The 10,457-nt window shown below is 48.1% G+C and overlaps 1 pseudogene across 1 annotated transcript; it reads right to left on the bottom strand.

Moving 5' to 3' along the window:
* Window positions 1-5,445: 5,445 nt before the first annotated feature.
* On the bottom strand, window positions 5,446-7,705 carry LOC147339981 (melanoma-associated antigen B17-like; annotated as a pseudogene). Its single transcript, XR_015158540.1, has one exon. The product of XR_015158540.1 is annotated as a melanoma-associated antigen B17-like (transcript).
* Between the last annotated feature and the right edge of the window lie 2,752 nt (window positions 7,706-10,457).

The following is a 10,457-nucleotide window of genomic DNA, read 5'->3' as shown; positions in this document are numbered from 1 at the left end:
CTGTAATGAAAGCAGGCTGTCTGGAAATCAGAAGCGGTCCTGCCATGTGGTAGGGTCATGTGTGTCCTGTGTCATTTGACTGACAAGTTGATGGACAGCTTTAGGTTATATAACTTTTCTCCTAGTGTGCAGGCAGTTACCCATAAGTACCCAAGCAAAATCCATGGAGTGGGAGGGAAGACAGAAACCACAGTGCTATTTTTTATAAATATGGCATCATGAACCCTGGGTTACAGTAGTCACCGTTTAGGTCTTGGTGCACCTATGCCACCCCGTGCTGGCACTTTGTCTTGCTTGGTCCTGACGTGGCTGGAAACCCAGTGGTGATCATTGGCCAGAACAAGAAGACTCTCTGGGTGTGCTCCCACCACCAGTGTTCAGGTGGGGAAGAGAAAGACAAAGCATCCCTGGCTGCTAACCTGGCTCAAGTATTATACTCCCAATTAGATTCTGAGCAGGGAACAGCCATCGTTCCCATGGGAAATGGTTGGGAGTTTGTCATGTCATACCTGTCTCCCAGCTGAGTGCAGAATCTGTATATAGTTGTCCTTTCTGCCTGAGAGAATGTCTGAGCAAGGATGATATAAATGTCCTTCTGGATTAATTCAAAAGTCATAGATATCTAAACTTGTCTAGATATTTTTTGGGGTCATCTGAGAATTTTCCCTAATCTTGTTTTATCCAACTGAGATCGTGCATGGAGAAGGGAACTTGGATTCTTATGGAAGTCTGGTGGGCCCTATGATTTCCTGAGGTGGGTAGAGTTTAAGGAGTTCTGGAGCCCCAGGTTAGAGGGCAAAGCATTGGTGATGAGGAGTGGGAGCAGTGGTGTTCAATGCTGAGTATAGTGAAGAAGAGGTCTATGGTCCAAGAGGCTCCTTCTTTTGCCCAGAAAGAGATCCTGTGAACAGGGCTCAGTGGCTGGCTGATGGTTAGTATCATCGGGAGAAAGGGAAGGGCTTTTGTAGACAAATTAAGCATTGCCAAGCCAGCAGAGTCTACCTGGCAAGTCTTTCAAAGTTCAGAGTTTTTCCTAAAGGCAAGGAAGACTTGGACATAAGAGACCTTGCTGGAATCCTAAGGGCAAGTCTTCAGCAATGGACAGTTACCCATCTGAAAAGGAAATGATGAATGCTCATAAGGGGCTTCGGGTGTCACTGAATTCCCTTATGGACTTTTCATGGCTGTGGCATCCCTCACCTGTGATCTTGCTGGGCAGAATGTGGTTTAGTTCTCACCCCAGGGGCCGTTGTGGCTTCCCTGAGTATAGTTGTCTAAGAAATTATTTATGCCAAATATCGAAATGAATCCGCCACAGGTATACATGTGTTCCAATATTGTAAAGTTTAAAAATAAAATAAAATAATAATTAAAAAATTGGTAAAAAAATTTAAAAAAAGACATTATTTATGTATTTAATTTTGGTTGTGCTGGCTCTTTATTGCTGCATGTGTGTTCTCTAGTTTCGAGGAGCAGGGGCTACCCTTCGTTGGGGTGCACTGGCTTCTCATTGTGGTGGCTTCTCTTACTGTGGAGCACAGGCTCTAGGACACGTGGGCTTCACTTGTTGCAGCAAGAAATGGTAAAGTTGAAGAAGTGTTAAGAGATTGCTGTTGTTGTTCAGTCTCTTAAGTCATGTCTGACTCATTGTGGCCCCATGGATTGTAGCCCTCCAGGATCCCTGTCCATGGGATTTTCTGGGCAGGAGTACTGGAGTGGGTTGCCATTCCCTTCTCCAGGGGAACTTCCCAATCCAGGGACTGAACCTCAGTCTCCTGCCATTTCAGGTAGATTCTTTACCATCTGTGGCACCAGGGCAGCCATATTTCAGAAGGTAGCCAGAAAATTTTTGGCTCAATATCTTTTCTTTTCTTTCTTTGTCCATTTTCTCCCTATCCTGTAGACACCCTCGACTTGAATTTTATAAACACAAAGTGGAGGCTTTCATGGCATACAGTGTCTAAATTTGGACACCCAAAGGCAAAGATATTGGGAGTCTAGGTGCAGAGAAATGCAGAAGGACGTGACTTTCATTCTAGCCCTATGAGCCAGTTTAACAGGTCATAGTATAAAATTTTGAAAGGGGTGGCAGGGAGACCTCCTCTAACTGAAACCTGTCACATCAGGTTTTGACTCAAATCCACATGGCCAGGACTCCAACCCCCAAAAATCCAGTTTGGGACTTGAACCATGGTCTTTTAATTAGAATCACTCACCTGGTAGCTGGACTTAGGGCAGCTCAGGTTGTTTGTGTCTCAGCACAGAAGGAACTCAGCAAGAGGCAAATTGTTAGGCAAGAAATAGATTAATTTATATAGGATGCTTGTAAGAGATGCAAGCAGGCAGGTGACAGAGCTCTGCTTGGAGGATAAATTGGAATACCTTCTATAGTCAATGGAAAGTGGAGGACTAGGAAAGACAGCTTTCTTTGAGTAGAGGTCAGACTTACATCACTCCCTCCTAATTCATTTGCAGCAAGAGACTGACTTTATGAGGTCAAACTTGGATTATTGTAGAACTTCTACAAATGGATAGAAGGGTCATGACATTCCTGTTTTACCTAAAGGCCTGGGGAACATCTCATGTATTATTTATGGCTTTATATTTAAACATAAATGTAAACAAACCTGCCTTTTTCCACTACATTCTGATACCTTTCTTGAACAATGTTAACTTACAACGGTCTACCAAAGGTTCCTAGGTTTCTCTACCTCTATTCCCCTCCTAGACTTCTAGATCTACCAGTCTGTCTGTCTGTTGTTAAGCCCTCATTCATGTCTGACTCTTTGCAATCCCATGAACTGCAGCACTCCAGGCTCTCTGTCTGGATTCTCCAGGCAGGAATACTGGAATGGGTAGCCACTTCCTCTTCCAGGAGATATTCCAGAACAGGGATCAAACCTTCATCTCCTGCATTGCAGGTGGATTCTTTTCCACAGGGTCACCTGGGACAGCAACCTGTATGCTATACTATTCTATCCCTGTCGTATGGAGGCATGCTCCCCTAGCCAAGAGCTGTTGTTTCTCATGGTGGGAGCCTTCTAAATGAAGGTCTCCACCTTGGACTCTTGTCTGGAATTTAGTGAGCAATTTTCTTCCCAACAGGTGGAAGGGGAAGTCATGCATGTGCAGAAACATTAAAGGAAAACTTTTCTAGCAAGGACTTGAGGGGAGGGGCACGCCACTTGGATTCAGGGCTTCCTTTAATTCCCTTTATCATGGAAGATTGGAAGGACAAAGGCCCAGGGAAATCAGTCTGCACAGAGTAGCTGACCCACATATGAAAAAACTGTCTTCCCTGCCACATCAAGGGTTACCTGAATCTCCTCTGGGGAAATGACCAGGGGTCCTCTGGGAACTGCTGGGAGGTCTTGAAGCTCCTGTCTCTACCTGAGGACACGTGCTCAGATTAAGGCCCACAACTCTCTGAGACTCAATAGAAGAAAGCAGAGGTTGCCTAACTTACCACATTTACCTGTGGTGTCTCAGGACAGAAAGCTATGACTGGAAATTGAGGCCTTCTGATGGCTGGCTGCACCTGTCCTCAGTCAGGCTCCTAGGAAAACCCGTATTTCCTCCCTCTCTTCACTATTACTGTCCTCTCTCCAGGTCCTCACACTGACTTCCCATCTCTTAACGAGACCTGTCCCCTCATGCTACAGCCTTAAATTCCCTGAGACCACCTCTGAGGATGTGAGTGCTGCCAACCTGTGGTCACTCATGGCTGACTCCACGGGAGGGATTCTGTAAAAGTGGTATAGTGTGAGTGATTCCTTTAGTCCTCATGGTCCTCTACTTGACTCTTGGCATGACCTGGAATTCCTCCTGAGGTTGACCCCTGAGCCCCAGTGCCTTACCTCCTGAGATGCTCTAAAAGAAACGTGTGGGGTGCATCATGCCCACATTCCCAAATTTGCCAGTGTGAGGTGTAGAGGGCCAAGGCTGTGTTCTAGGTGCAGTCCCTTTATCCTCATGTGGAGTCACTAGTTTTCCACTCTTTACTAAAGTGAGGCTTCTACGAGTAGATCAAGGCTCTCACCTCCCTAAGACCACTCCAGTGGAAAGAGAAGCTCTTTAGCCAGAAGGCTTTCTCTTGGGTCTCATAGGGCTGACATCAACAGTCTCCCCTGTTCTTGGCTGAGTGGTCCTCTTGCCCCTTGTTCAGGGACCTCATCCTCACTCCTGACCAGACCCAGACTGCAGCCTCCACTCACCTGAGGCTGTGATCCTCAGAACAAAGGCATTACTTTCTTGGAAGTTCTAGATTGGAAGACAGGATGAACCAGATGTGTGCAAAGCTACTGGGGCCTTCTGAGGAGGAGAACATTCTAGGGCTCCACTCTCTTCTGGAGTCAGTGGTCCCCTAGTCTTAGATCAGGTTTTTTACCTTGACTTCTGGTAGCATATGTGAATCCACCCTCGCTACTGGCTGAATCAGCTGGCCTGTGGCCAAGGCTTTCACCTTCTTGAAACAACAGAAGGGAAGGTGAGAGAACTACTCCCTGGCCAGCCTTCCCTGTTCCTCCGTGCCATCCCCCTTGCTATGGGGGGATCCACCCATCAGCACTCAGTGTCCTCACTGTAAATCCTATGAAAGCCTCTTAGGATCTCCTACTTGGGCAGAATTGGAGCTGCTGCCCCAAGACCAAAGCACTCAACTCCCTGAGAACCCCTCCGCCCTTGCCCTGCAGGAAAAGAAAGCGCACCTCAGACACACTGCTCTCCCCATTACCACACAACGCACGAAGCAGGATATAGTTTGTGGGACCTCTAGTGTTCTAAAATCTTCCCTTTGATAACTGTCAGAGGCTGAGACTCTTCCATCCATTGACCTGATGACACACCACTTAAGCTAAGGCTTTATGTCCCGAAGAATCAGGAAGGATAAATGAGGGCATATTGATCTTTTCAGGGTATCTAACATTGCATGTGTTCATGACCACATTGTCCCTGAGTAGTTTTGTCTTCTTTCATACCATTCATTTATCAGCATTTTTTAAACTTTATTCCAAAACAGTTCCTTGGGACAGGGCCCCATGTGTCCAACCAGACACATTTTTTGGAGAGTTTAGAGGAAAAATGAATGAAAAGACATGATGTCTGGCTTAGGCTGGGAGAAGTGGCACCTTGTGGGCTCTGCACGAATTCAGATTGGGGGACTAGTCCTAGGAAGGTCACTTCATCAGTTTGTGAACTTGAGAAATTTGCAAGTTATCCATCCATAAATGGAGTCTGCTAAATCTGATCCTCCATGAATGCTGGAATGCATGTTCTACATATAAAGCAGTGGCATACTGATTAAGTATTGGTTTGTAATAAGTGGAAGTTATGCTTACTATGAACCCCTCAAATACCACTGTCCCATCTGAGTTTATTTTTAATCCAGGAGAGAGCAGAGAATATGCAGTGAATTAGGACAAAAGAAACAAATATTCTTAAATGAGCTAAATAAGTCAAAGTATTCTTTATTTTTACTAAAAGAAAGGTTCAAAGAAATAAGGTAAACCACAACTTAAAGACTTTTTATTCTTTTCTCCATTTTCTTTTTGATTCTCAATAGTTTCTGTGCTCTTCCTTCAGATTAGCATGAAAATCACTCTTGCAGTGCTATGTTACCTACTTTCAGATCATAAAGACAATATAGATGGCTCCTTAATTTCTTTAACATCTACCAAATCTGTACCTTTAAAACAGCAATGAATATAACAGCACTATCATTACCAAATTAATACTCTGAAGAAAAACAACCTCTTAGAAGTAAAAATATTTGAAGGAAACAAAACAAAACATATAATATGTAGAAGTTACTCATGTGAAACAGAAAGAGAAATGTGATTGAAAGAAATGTTATCAAGACACCGATGTATAGATCAGTCCTATGGACTCTGTGGGAGAGGGAGAGGGTGGGGAGATTTGGGAGAATACCATTGAAACATGTATAATATCATGTATGAAACGAGTCGCCAGTCCAGGTTCGATGCACGGTACTGGATGCTTGGGGCTGGTGCACTGGGACGACCCAGAGGGAAGGGAGGGGAGGGAGGAGGGTGGAGGGTTCAGGATGGGGAACGCGGGTATACCTGTGGTGGATTCATTTTGATATTTGGCAAAACTAATACAATATTGTAAAGTTTAAAAATAAAATAAAATTAACCAAAAAAATTAATAAATGAAAAAAAGAAAGAAATGTGATCTAATCCCCACTACCATGCACTCTTTAGAAGCTTGACTACTCTTCAAGAAAAATTCTCCTCTAATGTCATGTTATCTTGTTTGCATTGTGAACAATATATTCAGTATTTTCAGTGTGTTTTATAAATACTCTAACTTTTAAAACATTAAAACAGCTGGAAACTATGATTTATATGATTCAGATATTTGAATTCTGAAGCACAATAAACCTTATCAAAAAAAAGTAAGAACATTTTAAAATACTAAACACCTCCTTCACCTCTTTACCTTTCTAATTTAAATCATCTTTCATTAGGTATTTCTCATGTGAATACAAGAAAACATACATATTTTGTTAAAACAAACTAGACCTAAACTCGCTTATCATTTAAAACTGTAACAAGATATGGGTTTTGTTCCCTCCACCCCTACTACTTTGCACTATTTAGCAGCTTGACTGCTCTCTTCCAAGACAAAGGGAACAAAGTGCCCTGCCCCCCTCCCTAGATGTGGGAGGAGCTGCAGGACTTGGCCCTGGAAGGGGCACTGGCCTCAGCCATGGTGGGAGCCCTGGCCACACCTCTCCACCCTGCTCTCTCCGCCTGATCTCTCAGAGCCTCGTCATAGAGGTCTGGGAAGGAACTAGGGACCCTACCATGTAACTTGGCTAGAACCTCCAGTACCTTCATCTTACTGGTCTCAGCACAAGCTCTCGGGCCCCACAAGAACTCGTAGCATGGAGGATCACTATTGGGCACCCGGCGGTAGTTCAGGTACTCCTTCTGCACCAGGTCTTTGGTGATGAGCCTTCTGGGCTCCCCAAAGATGCAGTGCCTCCTCCCAGCATAGATCCCCAACATACTGAGGAATTCCCAGATCTCCTCCTCGGTGGCACGGTTACCATTCATGAAGATGACCCCCAGGAGCACCATGAGGAGACCGGACTTGGGCAGCCCCCCATCATCACTCGGACAGTCATTTGCCCCGAGGTTGAGCTTGCTGATGAGGGTGTAGATATTCCTGCTACGGTCGACTTCCTTCATCTCCAGGCCAAAGACCAGCTCCATGCACTCACGGGCTGTACTGAGGATCTCAGAGAAGTGCTGCCTGTACTTCCTGCTGATGATTTTCATCAGGGCGCTCTGCGTGATGGGCTCCTTCTTGGTGTACTTCTCCAGCAGGAACTCCACGAGTATCCTGGCCTTCCTGGCCAGAGGATCTTTGCGAGTGCTCTGAGTGGCAGGGGCTTCCTGGGAGGCACCTGCACTTTCCTCCTCCGGGCCCTGGGCACCTTCATCAGATCCTGCACATGAAGGCCCTGCATCAGGAGAGCTAGGGACCATGGCTCCCTGAAGCTCCTGGTGATCACCAGCAGCAGGGGAGCTCGGGAGAGAACCCTGAGGGGCAGAAGAAGGGGAGGAGGGGCACTCCTCCTTTGGGGCTGCAGCAGCACTGGCCTGGGCCTCCTGAGTGTCCCCCCGGACCTGGCGGCATTTCCCTCGGGCATGGGATTGCTCCTGTGCCTCCGAGGCATGGTGACAGCAGGTAAGGGGCCGCAGGTGGGAGTGCGGGCAGGAAAGCAGGCAGGAAGGCACCTGGAGGAGGGACAAGGACATGCTGTGAGAACCTTCAGCAAGGAGAGTCCTCCCTGGCTTGAATGGAAGCCGCTTCTGAGGGGTCCTCAAGGCCAGTGCTCTAGGACCCACAGGGCTCCTGTTCTCCTGGTCAGCCTGTCCCCTGAGCCCGCTGAGTAGCAATGGAGAGTGAGCCATGGGGCGCTGCAGACAGTCCTCCCTGGGCATTAAAAGGGGCACCAGTGAGGGCTGGCAGATGAGGCAGGTCCTCTCAGCTGACATTCAGATTCACGATGTAAATCAGTGCGAGACACCCCCATATCCAACGCCTCCTCTCCCACACCCAGCCTGTTCCCTCTCCTGTCTGAAATTGACACTGTCAGCTTCCCAGTCACCCCAGACGAGAGGAGGGCATACTCAGACCCCCACTGAAGGGTCCCAGGACTTTCCCTTCTGGTGTCTCGCGGCTGCCCCTTCAAAACCAAGCTCAAAGCTCCCCTCTCAGACCGCCGCCCCCTTTCCCAATGTTTGGCCGGGAGGAAGCGCTGACCAGAAGGGAGGGTCCTGAGTTGCCCGTTTGTCGGGGAGGATGGTCTTCATCCTGACTCTTCCCGAACCCTGACATCCTTCTTCTACTGACCAGCTGCCAGCCTCTCAGAACAAAGTTCCCTCTTCTCCGAGTCTCCCGTGTCCGAGGTCGCAGTGAGGGAGCCCCTCAGCCTTTAGAGCTGCCCAGCGGCTGCCCGGATGATCCGCCGCCAAATTGCGGTGAGTCGGGGGTTACACATGGCTGCCGTTCTGGTGTATGGAGACCCTCAGTCCCCCTGAGGGTCCCTCCTTCACTCCACAGGGCTCGTGGCTCTCCCTCTCCTGAGCAGAGCTGGGGTCCAGCAGAGCCTGACCGAAGCATTCTTTCCCGAGACCCCCTAGAGGTTAGTGGATGGTCTTGGGGCCTAAGAGCTAGCCTGGATCCTCTGGTCTGAGTGCAGGGGTAGGGTGGCCGGAGGCTGTGCGGCCCCCTCTTTTCAGAGGGAAAAGGGATTCGAGGTACAGAGACGTGTCCCTGCACTCGTAACTCACATCACCTCCGATCTTGACACCCGATGACACTTGGGACTGCTCCCTCTGGCCACTGTCAACGGCAGTTCTCAGAGATAGCGGCACTGTCAAGGATGGCGTCGCTCCCCCAGCGTGCTTAGGAGGACATCACTTCCTGTCATGCACATCTGGGCTCCAGGAGGACAGCAGGGGTGGGACCTGGACAGGCGGGGTTTTGGGGGAGCTTCTCACAGGATTGGCACGTGGACTTTCCCTTGACTCTTAAGGGGTCCTGGGACGTCCCTGTCCTGAACTGTCAGCTGGCTCACTCCATGCCTCTCACTTGTGTCAGCACCTCCAGTGGGAAGAATTGGGGAGCCCAAGCCTAACAGCCTTCCTGGCGCCCATGAGACCCACAGCGAGGGCTCTCTTGGGCTCCCTCTTCTGTAGTAAGCAATGTTCTGTCGTTCTCCATGCTTTCCCTTAACCCCTGTAGATGGTGGGCTACGTCCCATCTCCTGACCTGAGGCCAAGGCCTCATATCGAAGATGTGAACCCCCGAGTCTCCTGGTATGAAGTGCACATATGTCTCATCTCGCCATTTCTACCCGAGGCTTCCTGGAAATGGCTGCTACAGGTAAGATGAGCTGAGAGGGAAGGATGAGAGACTATCTTCTGTGGTGTGGAACCCCTCACATCTCACTCAGAAACTTCATTCATATTGACTGCTGACAGGGCATGGAAATCCTTCCCTGTCTGGTATAAGTCCACCCCTGTCCCCAACCATGCTCATACAATTCCAGAAGAGTAAGTGAAGGGGCTCCTTAGCCTGACAGTTCTCACTGTGGGCTCTCAATCGACTGCAGGGTCATTGCTCAAAAGTTCTGAGATGAAATTCTGTCGTTTTGTACAATTACTGTGATACTAACTTTTCTCTTTTAGTCCCTGGGTGATAGTCTATTATGGTGATCATTTAAAAGGGCCAGTTCTCATCCACTAGCATCCCCTGGTGGCGCAGACAGTAAAGAATCCGCCTGCGGTATGGGAGACCTGGGTTCAATCCGTGGGTTGAGAAGACCCCCTGGAGGAGGACACGGCAACCCACTCTAGTATTCTTGCCTGGAGTTTCCCCTTGGACAGAGGAGCCTGGTGGGCTACAGTCCATGGGGTCGCAAAGAGTCGGACAGAACTGAGTGACTAAGCACACACACAACAAACTTTGTGCTGGTTATTTCATGATCTGGGCCGTACTGCCACATCCAACCCAAACTTTGGAGCCCCATGGTCCTGGCATGGGGCCTCGGAGATGCTGCCTCAGATTCCTTCAGTGAAGCAGTGGAGATTCCTGATCCCAGGGCAGAGTGGAAGAATCCAGGGCTCAAGTTTAAAGCCTTTTGCAGCTGATCCTGTTGTCTGCTTCCCTTGCAGCCTGCACGTCTGTGCCAGTCTCTTTAAGTACTCCCCAACCTGGGCGCACATAGGGTCAAGTTCAGTGGAGACTTACTGTCCATCAGGGATTATTTAATTTTATGTTTTCACTTTTGTTAACAGTTTTCTTCATTCCTTCCATAAGATTTCCATGGTTATTTCTGGGTACAAAAAGCAGCAGACCCTGTTTCATTGTGGTCTCAGCTACTCTGACTGTGGTACTAAATCTGTAAAGGAGTTACAGAA

Source organism: Bos grunniens, chromosome X, assembly GCF_055505025.1.
Source record: "Bos grunniens cultivar Pamir isolate PY7600 chromosome X, Bosgru_T2T1.0, whole genome shotgun sequence".
In the NCBI taxonomy this organism is placed as follows: Eukaryota; Metazoa; Chordata; class Mammalia; order Artiodactyla; family Bovidae; genus Bos; species Bos grunniens.
The sequence above is the reverse complement of the archived record's forward strand: the minus strand, read 5'-3'. Positions and strand labels throughout refer to the sequence as shown.